This window comes from Thalia democratica, chromosome 8 (assembly GCF_965202585.1).
Source record: "Thalia democratica chromosome 8, ktThaDemo2.hap1.1, whole genome shotgun sequence".
In the NCBI taxonomy this organism is placed as follows: Eukaryota; Metazoa; Chordata; class Thaliacea; order Salpida; family Salpidae; genus Thalia; species Thalia democratica.
The window spans coordinates 51,691,390-51,717,021 of record NC_139172.1 but is presented as its reverse complement, the minus strand read 5'-3'; the positions used below and the strand labels follow the sequence as shown (position 1 = coordinate 51,717,021).

Here is a 25,632-nt window from a genome sequence, read left to right as displayed (position 1 = left end):
CTGTAAGTTGTGAATAAATATCTTTAATTTAAACGAAATACCTGTATCAATATATTTCATTTAAGTTTAATCGGTATTAAATTTGGCTAAAAAATGTAATTCAATACAAAGACTACTAATCAACACAAAATTAAGCTTAAATTTCCCCTGCTTCTAGCTTATCGGTTGCAGACTGTTGTGACGTAATAATGAAATTGGATGGTAGCCACGTTTTTGTTGTTTTAACAGATGTTTCCCGCCTCATTGAGATTTATTAAGTATCATTATTGTTGTTATTTTAACTGATCTAAGCTGTTCAGCGTCATTTGAAATGAATTAGAAGTTGTCAAAATGTTTCTTATCTTTCAAGGTGAACTGTTTACATAAAGTATTAGTTTTCACGCTTAATTTGATATAAATCAGTTATAAAAAGTAATAGGTGAATAACTTATTTTTATGTAGCCTTATTCAAATACCCCCTATAAGCTAAAACAAGATCTTATACATTTTCTTACCTCAATTTATGTATTTTATTATTTAATAACTTACTTTTGCTGATCAGTTAGTTCAAGAAATCAATTTCATAACAACTTATAGTGGTAGTTTACATTAAAATTTTAAAGCACTTGTTTAAAGTCGTTCAAATTTGTTTCTTTTTTTTTATGTAATAATTATTTTCAAAAGTAAATAACAATTTTTAGCTGTTTAACTTGTTTGTTTAAATTATATAAAATTAATTTAGACGCATCAATAAATGTCTCTGCTTAAAAAAAGTTAAACTTATAAACATGATATGTTTATAACTTATTTTATTAATAATCTTTCTTTACTAGATTACTGCATTTTAAGAAAAAATATAGTCATTACAATATCTTTAAAATATTAATTTTTTTTAATAATATATTTTTATTAGGTTGTTCAGTTTCAAAAAGTAGTTATTACTTCAGGTGTTTTATTTTTTACATGTTCTTAGTTTTATTTGTTTACCTGGATAGTGTTTTAAAAACAATTATATATACTCAAAAAGTTTTTTATTTGATTTTTGTTCACAATTATTAAAGGTAAAAAAAACTAGACAGTTATAAAACTAAAAAACTTCTAACAAATGTAAATTAAGTTTTCCACAGCAATTAAAATTTTTATTATTTTTAAGTCCTGAAATAAAATATCATAATAAAGATAAAAGTACCAAACACCAATCATCTACCTCAAAGCAAAACTTATAAGCATCTTCAAGAGTTAGTTTAAGGGCATTTAAGTACTCAGTGAAGTATCTAGTTAAAAATCTGGACAAAAGTTGTTAAGTACACTATTAAGTGTGCACACAAGTTTATTCAGTATTATGTTGAGTGTGAACATAAGTGTACTTCAATTTTTACTGGCTACTGAACAAATACTGTTAGCCATGTTTAACTAAAGGAAGGATGTGAAAATAGCATCTAGTTGTTGTCTGTTTAAATCAGATAAAAATTTGAAATTTAACAGTTTCAAAAATTTTTTTACCTAGTTTGTTTTAGCTATGCATACTTTAGTCGAAGTAACTTTAAATACTTAATTTGTTGAGATATTAAATTTTAAATTTTTCAATTATTTTTTTAAACTATTAAATTAAATAGTTTGATTACAGTTACAAGTTTTGTATTTTAGGTATAGTTTATATAAAAAACAGTTTCAAAATGTTTCCACCAGTAGACAAGTCTAATGTAAGTTTCAGGTTTAGGTAAATTAACTATTTTACTGTCTCTAAATGTAAATAGAATAATTTTACTTTATAAAAAATACATTACTACTATTTTATCAAATATTAACAAATTATTGACATACTACTTAAATTTTATAATCGTTCTTTATCTTAAAAAATTTTATAAACAAAAAAAAGTTATTTAAATATTTTTTTTTCTCAGTTGTAAAATTGCTGTTTTCAAGTATCGTTTAAATATATACCCCTCCTGTGAAACTATATTTAAATTTAAATTTCAAAACAGAGGTCACATCATCATAACACACCGAATATAAATAAAAACGATGTTTCTGAATATTGCGATAAAATAAAAGAAGAAATTACAAATCTTCACAATCAATCTCATTCGTTAGTTTTCTTATAATATTTTTATCAGCTATTTTTGTTTTGTAATTAAATGAAATCTAAAAGTTATAGTTAGGCTACACCGATATAAAATGATATAAAACTTATTATTGAGTTAATTAAACATAAGTTTTTAAATTTGAATTTTTCTACAGACTGAAACATGAATATGAAAAACTTGTAACAGATAAAACTGAAATTCAAAAGCAATGTGTTATGGTAAGAAAAAGTATATGTTAATACGTATTTCCTTCTTATTCATTTTAACAGTACTATTTTTGTTAATACTTAAGTTTTCTTCACAGTATTACGAAATGTCGTATGGCCTCAACTTAGAAGTGCACAAAAGAGTAAGTTTTTTATTTATATTACTACTAAAGTTTCTAAACAATTACATCTTCTACTATAAATAAGTTGTTTAAAACTTAATAAAACCTTAATAAAACAGAACAAAATTTATATTACGATAGAGACCAATATTAGTATTTTATTCCTAAGAAATTTAAAATAGTGTTATTAACAGATTGAAATGATAAAAAGAATGGTTGAAATAGTTCATCAATTAATACCCTTTTTACCCCCCGAGGTAATTGTTTCTTTTTATTTTATTTAGTTTTTAGTTGTATAACTTAACTAAAAAATTAAACTTTGTTACCTTAAATTTTTTATCACTATTTTTGGAGTTACTTGTACTAAAAAGCAGTTTATATTCTTAAAATAGTTGATTAATGAATTAAATCATTGATGAACTATCTCTATCGCAGTTTTAATTTTCTAAAAGTTAACATTTACCAGTTAATTAAACACAACAAACTTGTATCTAGTGCAAAGTCGTACAACTTAATTAATCAATTATAAAGTTATTTGTTTTAAGGTTTTAATTTTTGGAATTTTTATAAAATATTTAAAGGTTGTTTTTGGTTAGTTTAACAACCTTTTAGCCATTAATTTATACTTTAATTTTGATTTCAATATTTGTTTTTCTCATTTCAACCTTGTTTGTGGTTTATTTAAACTAACTTTTAATAGTTTTGACCACTGACTTGTAATTTAGTTATTTAAACTACAAAATTTTTACACTTCAACATTTTGGCTTAAAAATAGATTGTTCAAATTTAAACCGGTTTCTAAAAAATTGAAATACCTCTTACTTAAACTATTGGTTTTATTTTTAATATATTCCTGACGTGTTTTTGATTTCAGTAAACAAATTATTATTAAAATCTATTTAACTTTAATTAATTTTAAGAAGTTAATAATATGTTTGATTGTTCATAATCATTATTCTTAAAAAACTCCGATTATTTTTTTTTCAACCATTAAAATCAGCCTGTTGTAATTTTGCTACATGAAAAGAATAATTATTATCTAATACTATTATCTAATAACTATCATATATATTTACTTCAGTTCAACTAGCTTTTAAAATCTAAAAACAAACATACGTTTGTGTTTTATTTTGGGATTTTTTATTAAATGATACCTTCACTTTCATTATAAAACTCGTTTTGATATTTTTTACAACTATCATGAAATTTCTACAGGTACAAAATAATAATAAAATTTTATTTTTATTGACAGCAACAACGTCATGCTACTATTTCTTTGGAACAGGCTAAAAACTGTGATGTCACTCAATTAATAGCTGTAAGTTAATTAGTTAATCGTGTATTAAGCTATAAATCAATGAAATTATCTAAAATAGTTACTTGAGAACTAATAACAACATATAAAATGATTTTACGACATAGTTAAATCTAATGTTCATTGTGAATATCATGTATTTGTATTATTTTTATATAAAATAACTTTTACTTTAAGAATAATAGATAATTACGTTAAACTTGTTGTAAACCACTCTAATTGCTATATTTTATAAAAAAAGATTATTATCAGGGTCAACAAGCAAGTTTACACCCTCATGTAACGGGTATTCCCCAAATTCAAAACCTACCACCTAATTTATCAGGACATCCACAAAACCTAGGACTTCAAAACTTGGCCTCAGCACAACAATCGTTACAGCTTGCCTTATCACAACAGTTGCTTAGCAACCCACAGTTACCTCATCAGTTACTAGGCAACAACATTCGCCCCCACTTACCAGCTTTACCCCAACCCAAGATACATCAAATACCAACAAATGGACATCAATCAACAAAAAAGGAACTAACACCAAATAATATTCATGGTTAGTTGATTTAATGTAAAAAATAAATTTCTAATGTAAAATTTCGTATTAAACTATATATCCATTTACTTATGTACTAACATGCTAAAAGAAAAATAGCAATACAAACTCGTTAAAACTAAACTACTCAAATGCATGTTGTTTATTTAGTAACATAAAAACAATAAATGAAACTTTGTTATTGTTTTTAGGTAAAAATAGTTCGTTTCAACCAGTACACAAAAAACCTGAAACTCACCAAAATTTTACACAAGTATGTTGTTACCTTTAATTTCAGTAATATTTATTTAAATACATATACCCAAAAAATAACTCGTTTTTTTTTACCAATTGACTGGGTGTGGGCGTTATTATTTCATTTTCATAAAAAGAAGTGTATAGTGCTACATATTTATATACATTTTCTTACGAAGAATGTCTTTTTTTTAACAAAACATCTAAGCTGTACTTATTTTAATATATGAGTTTATGTTATAAAGCTATGACTAGAGAAATAATAGTTACATACTTAGTTTATAATAATTTTAAGAATTTTATTATTACTACTCTAAATCAAGAACTACACTAACTTAAAAAGAAGTTTTTTAAAGTTATCTCAAAGTTATACAAGGTATCTTTTATAAACATAGATTGAGTATAAATTAAAAAGCAAGAATTATAGTTTATAAAAAACATTGCCCAGAAGAAAGTTTTAAAACAATTTATAATTATAATTATTTTAAAACCTTTTCACAAAATTAAAAGATTAAACGGGTTGTTGCAACATGTTTGCCAACTTTGTGGTTTGAAATTCACACACTGCAAATGTTTTGAAATTTTATGGTGAATTTGTCATATTAATGAGAAAAATCCCTATGAAAATATGTTTAAACTTGTGTAAAGTTGATTTATAAGCGCATATTGCTACATCGTTTTTATGGATAAATGAATAACATAAAAGTTCTTTTAAGTGCTAGTGATTCTAACCTTTCTGTTAATAATACTTTTATACTACAATTGTAATACAAATAGATAAATATTACAAAAAATTTGCATTACTAAGTAAGCTATCTGTAACCTAAATATAGTGTTTTATAAATAAACTTAAAATAAAAGCAAGCAAGGGTTATATTTAAATGTTTATAAAAATTAAAAAAGTTATTGTAACTTAGTAAAATTAACTAGTAAGTTGATGATAATCAATATGTCATTTTTTTTAGTATGTGTTGTTCTTAGGTTATCGAGTTTGTCAAACAAATCTTATTTTTTTTATTAATAATTATTTTTATCATTAAAATATAAATCAAGTAGAAAAGTTTATTTAAAACTATATATATAAAAAAATCCAAATATGTGAGTTCTTTTTCTACACTAATCTACAAATATAATTTAACAGGTTTAATTATATAGTTTTACGTATACAAAATCTTATATTAGAAAAATAGTGTTATTATATGTTTAAAGATTTCATCTTTTTGTTGGCTGAATTAAAATTTTAAAACAGGAGCTAATAATTTTTTTAATAACTAAACAGCAACGTAAATATAAACGCAATATAAAAAATAACCTTTTTATTGATTAACTTTAAATTTAGATCGTTTCCAGAAAAAGCTATACTTTTATTTACAATAAAAAAATTTCTCTTGTGGTTTTGTGTGAATGGGCTTTTTATAAGCGTTTTGCGGTTTCTACCGATAACATCTAGTTTTTCAAATTTATTTTTTTTTAAATTGCTGTCTCTTTCAAATTTGCGAAGTGTCGCTACAAAAATTTGCATATAATTTTAAATTAATTTTTTGATGTCTGTCTTTGTTCTAAAAGACAGGAAATTTCCCTAGAGTATGATTTTTTTCTAGAATTAAAATAAATATTGCTATTGTTACAGTTAAAGCTAATAGTAGTACAAAAGTGTTACATTTTTTATTTATTTTGTTGTTTAAAAGCCTTATTTTACCTATCACTCAATCAAATATTATGTTTGTTTTAACAAATGTTAGACAAAACTTATTGAAACTAAATTACAAAAACCTAAAAGTTAATAGCATCTTTTCATTTTGTGTAGTTAGTTTTTATGTTTTTTAAATATTTTTTTTTTCGCAACCTTAAATTCAAAATTTAAATTTTTTAGTCAGTTTACTAAAATTATGTAAACAATTTAAATTTATGAACATTTTTTATTTTTTCCGGATTTATTTTGTGCGGATTTATTATAGGGTTTTTCTATTTATTTTTTTTAAATTTTGTTTTCACACATTTCTCAAGACTTACACCTTTTCTTGAAATTGTCTTTACTTTTCCTTTAACGTAGCTTTTTTTTTAATTTAAAAAGAAATTGAGTTAAACTGTAATATCTACTCAACAAAACTAACTTAATGGATATAATGTTAAATTAATCTTTTTCGAAATATATATTTTTTAGTAGCAAACAAGTTTTTTATTCTATGTTTAATTAAATTATTAAAACGGAAAAAATTGACATTTTAAAAGCGAATGGTGTATTAACGTTTTACATTATAAAAAATAAATCCAAATAAACAGATGTCTATATATTTACACAAAACAAGTAGATAACATTTAGTACGTACCTTATCTGAATAAAGCGTGTTAAGTTTAAATTACATAAAAAAATAAACACGTGTGTAGCATGTTTAAATTCATTCGTAATTTATCTTTACCTAGCTGAACAGAAACACTTACTCGAGTTGATAATGTTATTTCTGAAACTTGATCTTTAAACCTTTGAATGAGTTGTTTTTTTTTTTTTTTTCTTGTTGTATCTTGGTTCAATTAGAATATAGAGTACCGACTTCGGCTGTTTCAGAATTCTAGTTGCTAATGTTAAATCTTTACCTCTATATCACAACCTTTTCATTTGTAGTTTTTTTTTAATCTTTGTTTTATTATAATATAGAGTACTGACATTGGCTGTTTCAGAATTAAGCTTGAAAGAAATTTGATGTTTAACTAAAAATAGAATAAGTTTGATGTTTTAATTGTTTATTTTATTATTTTATAATAGACAGTCTGTGGTAAAGTTTATGTGTTTGTGATATGCTATTACATGTCAATGAAATCACATTTGAGTGCTTTTTGTGGTTTACATTTATCGTGGTCTCGGGTATTGTACTTAAACTAAACTTCTTTGAAGTTATGCTAAGTAGCAGCTTAGTAAAGCTTTTTGTCAAAGATTGATGTAGTAAACATACTAACTAACATAAAGTTTCCTTAACAATCAGATGTTTAAGTTGTGATAGCTTAACTTTTTAATAAACTTTACTTTTAGTTAAAGACCAACACAGTTAAAAGCTAAAATAAGTTTGTATTAGTTCACCGTTTTTTTTTTCTGATTTAAAGTATTTTAAATACAAATGAAACTATGGCAAGTAATTCATATTATTATATTTTATATACCTTTAGGTGATGCGTATTTAAGTTGATTTTTGTAAAATATATTGCTTAACAAGTTCACAAATTATTTTTTTCATTATAGAATGGAACACCAACTAATGGTATCATAAGTAAAGTAACACACCAAAATGTTATACTTCCTACTACTAGGAATAATAAAGTAAATGGTGAGTATAATGGTCGTCATCATGAGCAAAATATTTCTGTCAAGAAAAGAAATCTAAACTCAAGTGAAGTGTGTAAAGTATTATATTTTAAATTACAGCAAGATTAAAAAACTAACAATGTGTTTCTTTGGATATTTTAAATACCTTAATTTATGTAAGGCTGAATCATGTTTTGTTTAAAACTTATTTTTATTAAATCTTACAAAAGCTTTTCTGTGTTCACATTTTTATAATTTTACGATTCATGTTGATAGAAAAAACGTGAGAATTTACAAAAAAATTAAAATACACCAAAGTCCACTTATAACGAATTATAAAAAGTGTATTTGCTATTAAACATGCATATAAGTCTAAAAAATATATAAAATGTTTTTTTTACAGCTTACCGTTCAATCTATTTTCAAACTTTTACTTAAAAATAAATTATACTAATTATTTAACCTTAACTATGTACAGTGTATATAATACTTTGTTTAAGTTTTGCACAACTTTAACTTGTTAACTAGTACAATTTAGTATTAAATACATTTTAATTTGTTCCGTGCAAACTTTATAATACTGTTTAAGATCTAAAACTTTAACCGTTATAATTATTTAAAAATATTAAAATTAAGGTAGTGTTTATACCACAAAAAGTTATCATGAAGTTGTTGTCGATTTCTTTAAAGAGATACAAGTTGATAAAGAACAGTTATTTATTTAAGAAATATTAAATAAAAATTACAATCTATTTACGTATTAAATGTACAAAAGCTTCGACAGTTAAAAAAATCATGGATTTAAATTTCTACTTATTTTTTTAACCGGTTTTAAAACAACGATTTATAAGTGTGAAAATTTCGTGCGCAAAAAAATTACACGCACCGACATCACTGTGTGATTTTTCTTTCATCTTCACGCGTTTTGTACTTATGACGTCAGAACCGTATGCTGGTTTTTGTAAAGAAGAAATTTGATAGCGAATGCGATAAGTGAAAAATTTAAGAAAAAATCTTAATACTTTTAGTTTATATTTATTTACTTTTTGTAAAATTTTGTATAAAAAAAGAAGAAATTATAAATAAATAAATATATTTATTACAACTATTTAAATATTTATTTTTATATAAATAAATTTATTATAAATAAAAAAAAATTTATTACCTAAACATTTTTTACATACTTTTACTAGACATGAAATTTTAATGTTGCAGTAACATATAAAATATCTAAACACATTTTTTATTAGAAATGCATTACAAAACACTTAGTAAAATAGTTAGCTGTATTTACATATATTTAATATTCTTTCAAGCACACGTTCAAGCACACATTTTGGAAAATAAGTATTAAAAAAATTTATTATAAAAAAACAAATTTATATAAATTGTTTACTAGTAATCACTATTAGTTTATCTGAAATATTATTACAAATAAAAAAGGTACTTATTTTATGTTTTAGCACATTTTAAAGTTAATCGTATTGTTGTTCTTGTGTAAAAATAAGCAAAATCTTCAATTTAAACATGAACTAAAACATATACTGAATGTAAACAAGACTACAAAATTTAAAAAGTAAAACTTAAGCTGTAATGCGAAAACATATGCCTTAAAATATAATACATACTGCAAACATAGTGTTTTATAAATGAACTAGATCTGATAAACTATTAATCATTTAAACAAACTTCAACAGTTTTATAAGCCTCAAAATGTAAAAACTGCAAAAAAAAATTATAACTTGTTTATACTTTGGTAATAGAGAATTGAATTTAGATTTAACAAATATCCATTCTTTTTATAAAGATACAACAAGAAAACCAACTAAATGGTCATCATAAAAACGGGACTTTAAGGAATAGTCCTAACTTGGATAACTTTCTGAACAACGGAAAAAAAGTCACGTTAGTTTTAATTACTATGATATTTAGAGTTGAAAAACCTATTATAATTCTAATTATTCTTAAAATAGTTTTGAAAGTTTCAAATTAATAATCTTCAAAATTATTTTTTTCAACAGGATAAAAACAGAACCAATTAAATGCAATACGAATAACAGTGGTCACTTACAAGATGACAAAAAACTAGTCATCAATCCTATAAATGAATTTAAACAAAATACAGGTATGTATTAAGACATAAAATGTAAAATTGTTAGAATAGCGTTTTGTAATATCTAAAACGTTTATAATAGTTAAGTAAAATTTTAAACCAAAAAGGTATCACAAAGAGTGATTACGATTTTAAATACATTAGGTTAAAAACAGATGTTTGACACAAATCATTTATACAAACAGCAATCACCGAATCAGATGTTCAAAGGCCACAGCCAATAGAAAATTATCAAGGTGAATATCCCCCTAAAAGTTTTATGTCGTCACAATCTGATAGTACGTTACAACTACCTACTTCTGTTGTAACATCGTCACAAGTACGTCATAGTATGACGTCACAATTACGTAATCCATACGATTATTCATCACCAAATTTTGATCATGATTTGATGCCTAATTTGAGGTTTGATTTACAATACTTAATAAGAAGCCTTAATAACTTAATAAATTACATTATTATGAAACAAAAATATAATAAAATAACTAAGGTTTCAAAAGACTTTTTTTTAAACTCTAGAAACTTGAGATGAATTTAGCTCAATTGACTTTTTGTTTTTGTAGTAACAGTTAATACCTAACAATTTTTCATTGACTTAATTGTCTCTTCATTCCATCACATATAAATTGTTTAAACAATCTATAGAATAACGTAAATTTCATTAACAAGGTCAGAAAATAATAAATTTTATTGTTACAAAACAAAGTTAAACAGTATTCTTTCGTTATTACACTATCACTTCAACGGAGCTATGAAAATCAAGTTATTTTGTGTTAGTGTAATAAAGAAATAATAAAATTTTATTTGTTATTATTATATATTCCTGTGAACTTGTTTCGCTCGGATCTTTGTTTACAAACGCTAAAGTTTATATTTTCGAATATTTAAACTTTATTATAGCTATAGTTCGTCCTTCTACAGATCACAGCCTTGTAGTTATCATTATTCATCATTATGCTCCGCAACACCTCAAAGAGTGCGAGTTCCATCGAATTATATGAATGAAATGCCTGAAAAAGTAAATGAATTGTGTTCACTCAAGCATGACCAAGTTGTTTGCGCTGTTGTTATTGGTTCAAGTGAACATTAGAGACATCTAGTGTACACTGGTGGTAAAGGATGCGTTAAAGTAAGTTGAAGTAATGTGATTATTATCAAGATTTGTGTTAAGCTAAAAACTGCTTTAAAATTTATACATTTTGTTCTGTATTTGTTTCTACAGAAAGTAACAACTACAGTATGGTTTAGATAATAAATTAAACGAATATTTTTTTTTAATTTACTCCATTGATAAGTTGATTAACCATTAAAATCGTTTGATCAAATGTTGTCAAGCAGTAACAGTTAATGATTATAAGATTTAGTTTTTGTAATAACAAAGCTTGGTATAATCCTAATAAATAATAATTAAAAATATTTTTCTGGCATGCCTTTCTACAGGTAATTAGATTAAGTGGTAGATAAATTACTAGCACCATGTGTTGTTATTTTTTATGCACATTTGTAAATATTGTTTAGAAATGTTTATTTTATAAACAATTTTAAGTGTAAAACTTTCACAGTTTAAGCTGTTTATGTGATCGCGACAAAGTTTTTTAATAAATACAAATACAATAGTAAATAAAATTTAAATAAAAACAAGTTAAAATAGTTAAGTAGAAAAACTATCATGACTTGTTTTGAATCAAAAAATTCAAAATTCTTAACTTATATATCTTTAAGGAGACTTTAGTCTATTATTTATTTTTACAGTTTATTATCAACAAAACAATGTTTCTCTCCAATATTGGCACATCGGAGATCACAACTTCTTAAAACCAAATCTAAAAAACGTTTTTGAACAAAATAAATGGAAGTTAAGTAAAAATACTAAATAAAACTAAATGAAAAGCAAAGTATTGATATTATGGCTTCTCAATAAAAAATTAAAATTAGTGATGCTAAACTTGAATTTAATTTAACACTAATTTTACGTTTTTAAGAATTTTATATGTAATATAAACTAAAAAAGATAATTGATAATTAATAAGTTAAAATAGTAATAAACAGGACTAACATTGAAATTAGTCGTCAAAAAACGGAAATATAATAACAAACACAAGGTTTGCAATTAATAAGGTTTTACATAGACTGTTTAAAATTAAAGCTTAAAATTTTAACTGAGCTTTATGACGTAAATACTTTGTTGTTTAAATTAGCTTACAAATTGAACTAATATGTTTTTGTTATAAATTTATAAAGTTTTGCTAAATTCTCTTATTGAATAAGGTTTATGTAATTATAAGTTTCAATTTGTGATCGTATTTTAATGGAAGAAAATTTTCTAGAGGCGATAAAAACTTCTTGCAATTACAAACAGTTTAACTTACTAATTACTGGGTGCTAGTTTAAGTTTCAAAGCAGAGTATCTGAAAAGATGGGCAGATTGCATACAGCTCGTACCTCTTAAGTTATTTTTTTGTAAACTCAATTCCAATTATTTTGATCAAAAACTTTTTCCAGATTTTGTTAAAACAACTGATGATCTCCTATATGCCAATATAGATAATAATAATAAAATCAAGTAATAAGAAAAAAAAAATTTAACTAAAATATTTAAAACAATTGTTTAAACTTTGATTAGTTTGATTATGTAACGCAACGTTTTGAATACTATTTATATCTATAAAAAGTTTTAAAAGTTTTCAAACAAAAAGTTATAAGTTTTCATTTTATTTTTTTAGAGATATTTAGTTTTTATACAATTTGACAAACAATTTTCAAAATAAGTTTCACATAATTTCAATACTGCTTTTGCTAAATATTTATTTTTGTTTTGAATTCTAGTATAAAAAAAGCATTAAAAAAACTCGTTTTTAATTTTATTATTTACTTCAATATTCTTAAAGCTAGTTAGTTACAGACTTAGTAAATAGCACAAAACCAAAACTACTGTCAGTTGAAATGAAAAAATATATTAATATCATCGAGTGCTAAGACTAGTAACTAGAATAAGTAAATAATAACAAGATTATAATATTTGTGGTTAATAAAAAGATTATTTTATAGCCATATAATTCGTCTGTCTTATTAGTTATTCTTATCTAAACCCTCGTAATTAATTTTCATGGTTATCTAAGTAATTACTGATTATCATGTTTCGTGGCTTTGAAAAAACTAAAAAATATGTTTCCGGTCATTGAAATTAGGTTATGGTCGAATTGATATCTACTTTTCATTTTACTATATAGTTTCTTACAATTATTGTTTGTTATAAATTCTTAACAAAAAATTTTTTTTAATCAGCTACGGTATAGAATTAAAAAGTTTTGTGATTTTAAATTTTTCTTAAACAAGATTGAAACAGATTATGTTTACTCTTTTTTAATATTTACTAATTAATGGTATACTTTATTTCTATCAATTATTTTTTTCTTAAAAGTCAGTGACATTAATACTAAAGCTATTTTTAAGCAGTATTCTATTTAATGTACAATGCTAAAGGCTTTTAATTTTACACATAAAAATTGTTTTTCGATTCAAGTTTTTGATAAAGCTTAATAACTTAGTACTAAGAACAAAAATCAATAACTTAACAATAATAATTCAAAATTTTATTTATTCTACTTAGATATGGGACATTTCGAAATGTGGATCAAATGATATCAATGGAATAATAAAACCAGTGGAGTTTATTAATTGTCTTGATGATGAAAGTTACATAAGAAGTTGCAAAGTTATAGATGAGGGAAAATCCCTTTTAATTGGCGGTGAATCGTCCATGATATCTGTTTGGGATTTCAATTGTGGGGGAGCCCCTAAATTAAAAGTACTTTATTTGCATTACGCAATAATAATGATAATGTATTTACAAATTCGTTTACGAAAGCTTTCCAATTATGTTTGCGACCCAGAGCGCAAAACACATTGAAATATATATTTATAAACAACTTTATAACTTTATTCAACTCTTCATTAACTATTAGTTATACTTTGTTGGCTTATATAAATATTTTTTAGCAGGAAACTAGGTTTTAAGTAAGTAATTTTGTTAAAAAACATAAACAGTATCTCTTAAATGTTCTTTTTGCAAAGTTCTACAAACTTTAACAACATTAGTTTAAACTGTTTATAGGATCTTTTTCTAAACACTCTTTTATAAAGGATTTTAAAATACATTTTTTTTAACTTTTTATCATTAGAAAAATTTTTATCACTTAAATAATTGTTTACAGGCAAACTTGGAATCACCTTCAGCGGCTTGTTACGCTCTGGCAATTTCTCAGGATTCCAAAATATGTTTCAGTTGTTGTTCAGATGGTAACATTAATATGTGGGACATTCATAATCAGAAACTAATAAGGTTAGTTTTAATATGTAAACCTATTTTTAAATATAAATACATGATAAGTTACTCGAAAATATGTTCAATTTTTCAATTGAAATAAATTTACAAGTCTTACTAAAATAGTTATTATAGGTAAAGTTATGGTTTTGAAATTTTCTGAACAATAAACTAAAAAAGAAAATTTATTTTACGTTTACAATAAAACAAAAAGTTAAAAATATTATTTATAGTAATTTTCGAAATAATCGAATTTTAACATTTTGTAAATTTTAACAATAAAAGTTGTTTAAAAAACTTGTTTTTTACTTTCTTATCGACATTATTACAATAAAAAATACTTTTTTATTTTAACAATACAACATTCATTGTTTATATCTTTTATTTAAGTCGTGTTTTAAAATGTAACCGATATGTTTGTTATGTTGCATAACTAACCCTTTTCATAAGTTAAAAAAACTATGTATTTTTTTACTAAAATCAAAATTAACTGTTTTTTATAGTATTTCCAAGTTAATTTTTATAAGGTTTAAAAAAAATCTTCAAACTGTAAAAATATTTCATTAAAATTTTCAAGTAGTTTTTGACATAGTGTAAAGATACATTTTGTAGTTTTGTATAAGCAGATTAATATATAAACAAAGTATTCAAGTGAATGACATAAAATAATTATCGGGCTTTTAATTTTTTTAATAACTTTATTTATTTTTGAAAGTTGTCTATGTAGTAGTATTAAGTTTTAACTAATATAGTATAAAAATATTTAAAAGTAGCACAGTTTTTCTAGTTTATGTTGTTAATAACTCTAACAGACAATTCGTTATCTTTTTTTACTTCCTTTTTCTGTTTGCTGTTTCTCGTTTGTAATATTTACTGCGTGTGAGTATGATTCTGACGTTACAAAAATAATTTCTCGAAAGTTTTTACTTCCAGCTTTTTATAAAGTTGCTGTACTTTGGTCTATGAGCAAAGTATGTAGGTTTATTGATTTCTAAAGACAACTCATTATTTTAAGAGTTGGACAGCTTAAGACATTTTATACTATTTAACAAACAGTTGTATAATGATGACTATTGTAGAATAATATTCTGCAAACTACCATAAAAAAATATATCTAATTAAGATGTCAAGGAAAACGAATGAAATTGCTGAGTTAGTTTAATAATTGTCACAAAAGTAGGTTGATTTTATACCATTGTCAAAAGTTTAAAAGTACAAGTAGAATACTACTCCCAACATGATTTATTTTGTTATTTTATATCTTATATTTCTACTCAACAGGCAATACGTAGGACATACAGATGGAGCATCTTGTATTGACATTTGTGAAATGAAATTATTCACTGGTGGATTGGACAACACTGTCAGATGTTGGGATATTCGTCAAAACAAACAAACTTCCCTCATCAATTTAAGTAGCCAGATTTTCTCATTGGGGTATTCACCCAAATATAACTGGATTGCAGTTGGGTTAGTTTTTATTTTTGATTGTTTTATTTCGATAGTTATTACGTGTTAACTAAAATAATACAAGTTTTGTTGCTTTTCAAATTTATTTTTGAACTTATTATTATTTGCAAAACTACTAATGTAATATAAAGTTAGGTATTTAGGTATTTTATGGTTTGATTTTATGTTTTAATTGGGTAGGTGACAGAAAAGCACAGCGTCACTTTAGCGCGGGGTGACACTTTAGCACGGAGTGTCACTTTAGCACGGTGTGTCACTTTAGCACGGAGTGACACTTTGGCACGGCGTTACTTTAGCACGGTGTGACATTTTAGCACATAATTATTACAAGTATTTTAAAATGGTCATTTAACGAATGTTTAATTAGCTAAAATTATTAACTTAAAAACAAATAATTGTAAAAATTAGTTCTAACACTTTTTAAAAATACTGTCTTAAAAAAATTAAAAAAAAGTTTTTACTATGGGGTTAAAATGAAATAAGAAATTTTTTAATCTTTATATATCTCACTTTTACTTAAAATTTACGCTTAAATTTTAGCCTGATTAAAACTGTTTAAAACATTTAAAAATACATCTAACAATCCTAAAATTTATATTTATTGCTAGCTTTATTAAAATACTTTTTTGTCAAAAACTTAAAAGTAAAAGTATGAAAATATTTTCTTCTAAAACTAAGCACTTATTTCGGCTATCTTCAACAAAGTTGAGATGTTTTATACCATCGATAATAAACAATGAACTTCACTGCAAGATCAACAACAACAGCGGTTTCTCGCGACTATTCCTGCTTGATGAGTCCTAATTAGGACGAAACCGGTCGTAGGATTGTCTCAGATGCTGTTGTTGATCTTGCTGTCAAGTTCATTGTTTATTATACATCTAAAACTAAATAACAAAACAAGTTAATAAAGTCTTTAAATTTACTTTTGTTTTAGTTTTAACTCCGTGCTAAAGTGCCACTTCGAGCTAAAGTGTCACTTCGTGCTAAAGTGTCACTCTGTGCTAAAGTGTCACCCATGCTTTTCTGACCCGTTCCCGTTTTAATTACGTTTTCAAGAATCTAGTTTGTTAGTACATTATTAAAAACTCAATTCTTTTCAAAAAAATTGAATTTTTTCAAATAAAAACGTTTAGTTTGTTATTTTTAAATATCACTACAAACTCTAGTTAATTTTATTTTATGCACTTTTATACTTTTATTAATAACTCTTGAACTACGAACTAGTACCATTACACTATTGACTTTTTTATAATAAGTATAATCATAATCTATTATAACTATTTAAATACCTTGTTATTTATGTTTTACAGCTTTGATAATTAGCATCTTTTCATATTTGAAACTGGTTTATGCGAATTGAAACTTTACTTTTAGTTCTTTTTGAAGATTTAAGGTTTACAGCTAACTTGTAACAAAAAACTCTTAATAGTACTTTTAAATTTTACATAATACTTTCTTCATTATATTAAAATACATAAACTATTTTTCTTAAGTTTTACATTATTTACAATAGGCGAAATATTTAAATATTTAGATGGTATATGTTTAAATTTAACTATGAAATAAACAAATATTTCCATAACATAAGTTTTCAATACTGTTTAATTTAAGTTTAAATTAATAGTTTATAGCTGTTTGATCTTGACCAATATAAAATTTGAAAAAGTTTTTTTTTACGTTTCAATAATAAAAAAAGAGTTTTGATTAAACTAAAGAAATTACTAATAGTTTCAAATATTTTTTATTTTTTTTCTAAATGCATTGTGACGTAACAACGACGCTTGTAAATATTTCGCGCGTGACTTCTATTTATAACCTTTAATGCTATTTAAAAGTCACAGATGTTTTTATTATTCTTATCTTTTTATCTAAAGGTTCTCAAAATAACCGTATTTGATTTTGTTTTATACAAAGTAAAGAGTTAAAATAAATTTAAACAAAAATTAAAAAAAAAAAATTTTAATCACTCTTGCAACATTTGTTTCATTTTTTTTTTAATAACTGAAACCATTTAAGTAGAAAAATAAATTTTATATACATATACATAGTAAAAAGTTAAATCAAAACTAATGTAGATAGAAAATTATGGCTCTGTGCAACAAGGAATAAACTTTTTCTTATTAGTTTTAATTACAGTTGTGTACTAAATTATTACAAATAAAACACTTTATGATAAAGTTTTACTAGACTTCTGTTTAAATATAGTTTTATATGTTGTAATGTTGTCTTTATTTTCTAAATAGCCTCAATTGACATATTACATGGTCTTTTATTTGTTACAATTTTTTCATACATAATGTAAAACTTCATATAAACTACTTTGAACTAATATTTTTTAATATCTCTATTATTTCTAAACTTGAATTAAATGACATAATTTTTTACTGTACTTGTACAATTTACTATACATTTTTTAAATTCAATTTGAATTCAATTATAATTTTTTGCATTATCGTATTTTTTTAATTTGTCCACCGTCTTATGTTTATTTTATTTTGCAGGCCTGAAGATCCCTTAGGGGAAAAACATTGTTGCCTTTGTAAATAAATAAATTTAAAAATTAAAAAATAAACTTGAATTAGTTTTAATAATACAAAAAAATTATACATATTATTTTTTATTTATAGTATGGAAAACAGTAATATAGAGGTGTACAATGAAGAAAACAATGAAAAATATCAAATAAAATATCATGAAAATTGCGTACTTTCGCTAAAATATTCACATCATAATGATTGGTTTATATCAACTGGTAAAGATAATATGATTAATGGTTGGAAAAGTCCTTATGGTGCAAATATTTTCAATGTACGTTTATTTGTATTTATTATTTATTATTAAATTTTATAATAAACAAAAGTTTTTTTTTAAACTACTTCATGAGCTTTGTCAGTCAATTAATTAAAAGTTACATTAAATACGTCACAAAATAACTATAACTCATTCTGATTATTTTCATTTTTTTTATGGTTATAATAAATTGCTAATTAATCTGTTTTATTTATTTTCTCTTAAAGAACCTTAATCTCAAGTATGGTTTTTATATTCTTTTTTAATTTATTTAGAAATTAATAAATATATTCTTTTATATTTCACTGTAATAAAAAAAAACTTTGATTAACTTTATAACTTTAAGAATTTATTTATCTAATTTGATTCCAGCTTAAAGAGAGTACATCAGTTTTGTGTTGTGATATTTCAAAAGATGATAAATACATAGTAACTGGTTCCGGAGATAAGAAAGCAACGGTTTATGAATGTACATACAAATGAAAATAGTAACAAAAATACCAGACCTAGTAATTTAATATTGAAGATGAGGTGCGTGCATGAAGTTGGATAATTCTTTTTGGGAAACATGTTTGGAAGAAAACTGTTGAATATCAAATGACGGGATTTATATGGTTCATTATATTTTTTGAGAAAAATGATATTTCAGTTATGTTCTCGACACTTTGAATTTTGACTCGAATTTTACTTTTTGTTATAAACCTTTTAATACCAACATCCACTTAAATGTATTTTTAAGTTTTTTTTTTGATGTTTTACATTACATTAACTACATTCTATAATTAATACCTTACTTAAGTTTTTTTAATATGAGTTTAAAAAAAAAGGTGAAAAAATATATATAACTCTAATCGATTTTTTTTGGTTTTCTTTTAATCTTTTTAATCATTTAAAAATAAATTAATTAAGATTTTTTATTTAGAGTTTTAATAATATGATTAACAACATTTTGATTTTATCTTAGTTGCAAAGCTTATTGAAATTAGTATTAAGTTTAGTCGTTTTTTTTTCAACTATTCTTTGTATTTTACTACACTTACTTAATTTATCTATTATATTAGTTGTGATAACAATAAATCATATGTTTATTCAAAATAAAACTTTACATCGTAAAACTGGCTAATTGCTTTTATGAAAAATAAAGTTTCAAAATAGTTAAACTAATTTAAAGTTTATAATTTTATAATTAGAACTAAGTTGGTTTTAATAAAAGAATAAGCAAATAACTATTTTAAATATTGAAAAGTATCTTATTTACGGCAAAAAACGTTTGGTTAAAAATTGCAAATTTAAAATGAAACCTATTTTAATATGAAGATAAACAATTAATTAGTTAAAACTCTTTTTGAGATCAAAAACAACCTTTTTAAGTCTTACGGTTAATAAGCTATGTAGAAAATAAAACAAACACCAGATAGTTTACTTGTCCTATTCATAAAAGCTAGTTTTTTGTTTTATTTCTAAGACAACATATTAAGCAGAATAGTAAATGAGGTTTAAGAGGTATTTCAATCCATAATTAAAGCGATTTAATTATAAAAATCACCTTTAATGTTGTAGTATTAATAAATATAAACATAGTAATAGGTAAGAAATATTATAGTAAGTAATTTTATTAAAAATTAAACATTGTTGCAGTCTAAACCTAAAGTATAATTTTGTTTTAATGAAAACTAATTTACAACAATCTAGAAATAAAGTGAAATAGTTTGACTAGTTTTCATTTCAAATTTATTGATTAAAAAGCTTTGCTTTTAATTACTATTGAACTTAATGTTATACAGTTTGAATAAGAATTTAATAGCATACGTTTTATTCTAGTTCAGGCAAACTGCGGCCCACGAGCTCCTTTTCAGCTAAAAATACACTTTTTTTATATAGAAATAGTGAAATAGGCTCTTAAATAATGTTATTACAACGATTACTAGAAGTTTATGTAAATAAATGCGGCCCTCGAGCATTATTCCTAGGAAAGTTTGCCCGCGAGCTGCAAAAAGCTGCCGACCCCCTTTCTGGTGAAAGATTACAGTTTATATATAAAAGTTTAAATACCATAACAACAAACATATAGTTTGTTGCTATAGTATTTAACAAGGTTCAATGATTAAGGAAGTCAATAATTATCGTAATTTGGGTGGTACATATATATAACTTACTACTTGGGAGGTAAAATCATACAAAAGTCATATTTTTGATAAGAATATTATAAAGTGCCTGTAAGGATAAAGTATATAAAGTAATTGTTTTAATTATTTTATTTATCAATTTCTGATGTTTTACGATCATTGATGCATTCGGTTTGAAACATTAATTAAAAGTTATTTTTTTTCTCTAAATGTAAATAAAAAACACCAATACAATGTGCTATTTTTAAAAGTATTATTTTTTCATTTTTAAAGCAAACTTTGAGTTTAAAAGAGCAGTGAGACTTTTGTTTTAAGAACAGACTTTTGTTATTTTAAATTTTTTTTATTACAAGAGGACTTTATTTTGCTTTTCTAACACCAAAAACCGCAGTTTTCTGACATTTATGACGTAATAAAAGATTTTAGTGAGATAGGATGGTTATGCAGTTTCAATTTTTGTTGTTTAATATTGTAATTTAGTTTAGTTTGTTATGCGGTTTTAATGCTTGTTGTTTTATATTTTATTTTTTGTTTAATGTATGTTTCAACTGTTAGTAAAGTAGTTATGTAAAAAAAAATTGCTTGATAACTTTAGTATATCTTATATGTTAAAAGAAAACATTTCATTTTTAAAGAACAAATTAAAATTAAAAAAAAAAAACATACTTTTGTGGCTTTGATAATTCATTTTTTTTCTTATAAGAGGAAGCTTGTGTTTGCTAATGTCACACCACTAACCTAGTTTTTTGACTTTAATAAAGTGATAAAATATTTTGGTGAAATAAGGAGTTTTTGTAATTAAGTTTTAATGTTTACTTAATTTTTTTAGTAAATTTTTATTTCATAAAAATTCTCTTTTTAAATAATTGTATAAGTAATAACATAATATTTTAAATAAATTTTAAGTGTGAAATAACATTAATTGGCACTGTATTAAACTAAATTCACTTAATAGTTATTGTACTTAAAATTAAATTTAGTTCAGTAGAAAAAAACTCTTAGATGTATCTAAAAATAAACTTTAAATAACTTTGAAATAAGTTAAGCGTTATAAATTAAAACTAAGATCGGACTTTTGAAAAAGTTTCCGCTTGTGATAAAAATTGCTTTTTTTTTGCTGCATAATGACGTAACAATCAAAACTGCAGACTTATTGCACAATTGTTTCTTCAAATTTTAAAACTATTATGTACATGAGTTATTTTTAGCGCGAAATCGCTTCCAAATTATTTTTAGGTTTTTCAAAACCGCCTATTACCTTCATTTCTAAAACTAGAAGATAAATTTCAAAAAGTAAATGTCCGCTATTAGAAATTCTGACAAACAAAAGTTCATTGAAATTAAACAACAGTAACTATATAAAGACATGTTTTATATTAGTTGTTTTAAGTGAATAATTACATTTTAATTGTGCTTATAAAATTTTTTTGAACCAAACTACATGAACTGATAAATTTATATTTTGCTCTTTTTCAATCAACATGACAGTTTATCATGCCAACTCTAATCAACTATTAAATTTGTTTAACTTTAACGTACTTTGTTTATTTTAGAAACAATAAAAAACATTAAGTAAGTTTAATTTTAAATGCTTAACTTAACTTTTTAATTATGTGTTTATTTTTATTTTAACATATCGATAACAAATAAAATTAAGCAGAAGTTAATAACAACCGATAAATATTACTGCAGAGCACATTTTGTTAGTTTTTACTATTTTTTACATTCTCGGATGAACATGGTTTAGTTGATACAAAGACTTTATAGATACTATTGTGATCAGCATATTTTAGATTAACAAACATTCACTTATTAAATTAAATAAGTTTTAATTGTAAAACACAATAAGTTTTAAACAAGTAGCTTAAGGTTTCATTTAATCGATCACTCTTAAAAAAAATAACACTGTTAAACGACTTTTTTTTATGTTTGAAAAGGGTAGTCAGTGGAAGTATTTAATAATAAACAATTTTGAATAAAAGATGTTTAAAACAAATATTTTAACTATTATTTACAAAAAGTCTTGTAAACGCAAACTAGACATTAATGAAAATTAATTAAAATGATTTCATGAAGTTTACAATAAGATAAAGAAATTATATCGTTTTACATCTTAAACTTTCAAGGTTTTTAATTTAGTGTGATTAATACTAAAAACGAGAAAAAACTTTTGTGAAAAGAAGCTACAAATATGTTATGATTTAAGCCTAAACGTGTTTTTTTCGAAACTATCATAGAAAAAGTTATTTTCGTTATTAATAATCGAGTGCACTTGAGAGAAGTAGTGACGTAATGAAAATTATGCATTTTTATTTTCTTTAATTTTAAGAATATATAATTTCTGGTTTTTATTAAACAGAGGTAACCTTTATCTGAAGACGTTGTAATTTGAAGAGCTAAACAGCTAAAATCATACAAAAATATTTAAAAACTTGGCTTGTACGATTTTATAAGTATATAATGTTTAAGCTAATTTAAATTACTAGAGTTTATTAACATTATAACTCAACAACGGTTTATTACTAATGCATTAGTTTAGAGTCAAAAAAGTAAGCAGTTGTTTATACAAAATTAAGGTGTGTTCAGTAAATAAGGTATATCTAAAACATATATTATATAAAAATATTTTATGTATAACATTCGTATATTTTTTCTTAACCTCACTTTTGAAAGACTTGAGTGTTTTGGAATATTTAGGGTTATTGAAACGATCTAGAATTTTGTTAGTTTTTTGTTAAAAGTAAAAGGTCATACAAAACATATATGTAACAATGGTTTATGACATTTTCATGGTTTTTTAGTCACTAAAGAAATTAAATACTTGTAACTTAGTTGTAAATAAATTTTACTAAAATAAAACTTATTAGTCAGGAAGTATTATTAAAAATAACATTTTCTAACGGTATACAATTATAAGTAAATTAGTTGTTTGTTGAAATTTGTGGGTAACTTGTGAAGATTCATTGCCTTCAAATCAAACAATGTTATTTTTGAGTATAAACAAAGCATGTAACCAAAGTGAAAAGTAAAAAGTATATTTTAGTGCTGAAATTACAATTTGATGCACAAATTTTTGATGCACAGACTTTTTTAGTTTTTATATTTAAAGGCTTGTTTTTGTTTTAGCTTATCTCACACCACAAACTGCAACTTTTGTCATTTACGACGTAATAAAACTTTTGGTTTAATAAAAGTTTTTATAATGCCTAATACAAGTCTTAATACTTCAACATTAATATGAATTTAAAAATAAATGACTAAGTTAACGTAATAAAAAGGATTACTTAAAGATTTAGAAAAATAATTTTATACATCAGAGAGTTATTTTTACTCATACTAATATCGAAATGGATCAATTTTAAAAGCTTTTAGTTATTAAATTAATAACTTGAGTTTTTTTTAACAAGAGTAACCTGTAGTAAGTGTTATTTCGGTTAAGCATTGCTAAATTTTTTGAGGTATAAAACCATTAAGTAATTTCTTTAAAGTAAGGTTTTCTTTTCTTTAACTTATGGTTTACTTACATATTGTTTTAAAACAAACTTTATATTAAAATAAAATATCTGTTATAACCTTCTATTAGTATCCTAAGAGAGTTTAGCCTTTTCAATAAAAATTTAATAAACGAAGTTTAAATGAAAGATGTTTTTATTATATCTAACAAGAAAAAATATTTAAGTTCTTACAAAAATATTTGATATAAAAGTGAAAACTATTCATTTAGGATACAAATGCGAAATAAATATTTTAAAAGTAGCGAAATTATATTTCAAAAGCGTATAAACGTACTAAATAATTTAAATTCAACTCTTAAAAACAATAATAAAAACACGGAAGCCGTATTTGATATTTGTAGCATTCAAAAAACATAGAAAAGTACATTAAGTATCACAGGTTTATAGATGAAACGTTTAAAGCGATAGTGACGTATCGATAAAAATATATGAGTTTATTCTTGAAATAAAACTTATGTTTTTGTGTAATATTTAGACTATTTCGTGTAGTGAGTTACTTTTTTATTTTAAACAAGCTATTTTGCTTGTACTATATGAAAAATTCTAGTTATACATAAGTTTTTATTTTAATGTATAAGTCAATTTCATTTAGTGTGTTCAATAAACTTAGTATATTTGTTTAAAATTTTAAAATTTTTACAGCAGAAAGTTTTATAAAAATTTTATATTTTATTTATTTAAATTGTTTTAGCTCCTTAAATTATTCTAATTATCTTAAAATATTTAACAATTTTTTCAATTTTCAATAAAAATAATTAGGTTATTTGAAAACAACCTGATGCAAACTCATTTATTTAGTGTAATAAAATATATAAAATTTAATAATGCTCAAAGTGTAAAAACTCGTCAGTTAAAAAGTTTTGCATTTTTATTTTGAAGTCTTTTGAGACCGTTCTTTTAGATTTTATGTCTATTTAGGTTCAATAGTATTATAAAAATTTTAAATTAATATAAAACAGCAACTAAATTATAAAAATGTTGCAGCGCGTTAGCTAAAAATATTTAATTGATACAATTAAATTTTTAAGCATGGTTTTTCGTTTTTTTTCATAAGGGCCCATTTAAAGAAACCAAAATGCTTTGCCACCCTCCGAGAAAATTCCTCAACAAAATTCTTAAAATAAACCTAAACTTTTTTCTTTTTCACTTCACCACTAACTCGAGAAAATTAAGAGTTAATTTAAAGTTATTGCCTTGTTAAAGTAAGATTTAGTTATACTGCATTAAAAAGTTTTTTAATAAAAAAGTTTTTTTTTTTTTTGTATTTTAAATATTTATTGTTTTAATTTATTATAAAAATAACATCAGTAAATATTTTTAGTTTTGTTTTATTTTTTGAGCAGCGTAGTGACGTTACAAAAAAAAAACAGCTGACTTCGCTCGCGTGAATTTTTTATATATATACGTAACTGATAATTACCATCTCTTAGTTTTGTAAGCACATCACTTTTGAGGTTAATGTTAACTTGTGACATCAGACAGTTTTCCTAATGACTAAATTGT

The 25,632-nt window shown here is 23.5% G+C and overlaps 1 pseudogene; it reads left to right on the top strand.

Annotated features, from left to right (window-relative positions):
* Positions 1 to 1,655: 1,655 nt before the first annotated feature.
* LOC145843312 (transducin-like enhancer protein 3) lies at positions 1,656 to 18,987 on the top strand (annotated as a pseudogene).
* The last annotated feature ends 6,645 nt before the right edge of the window (positions 18,988 to 25,632 follow it).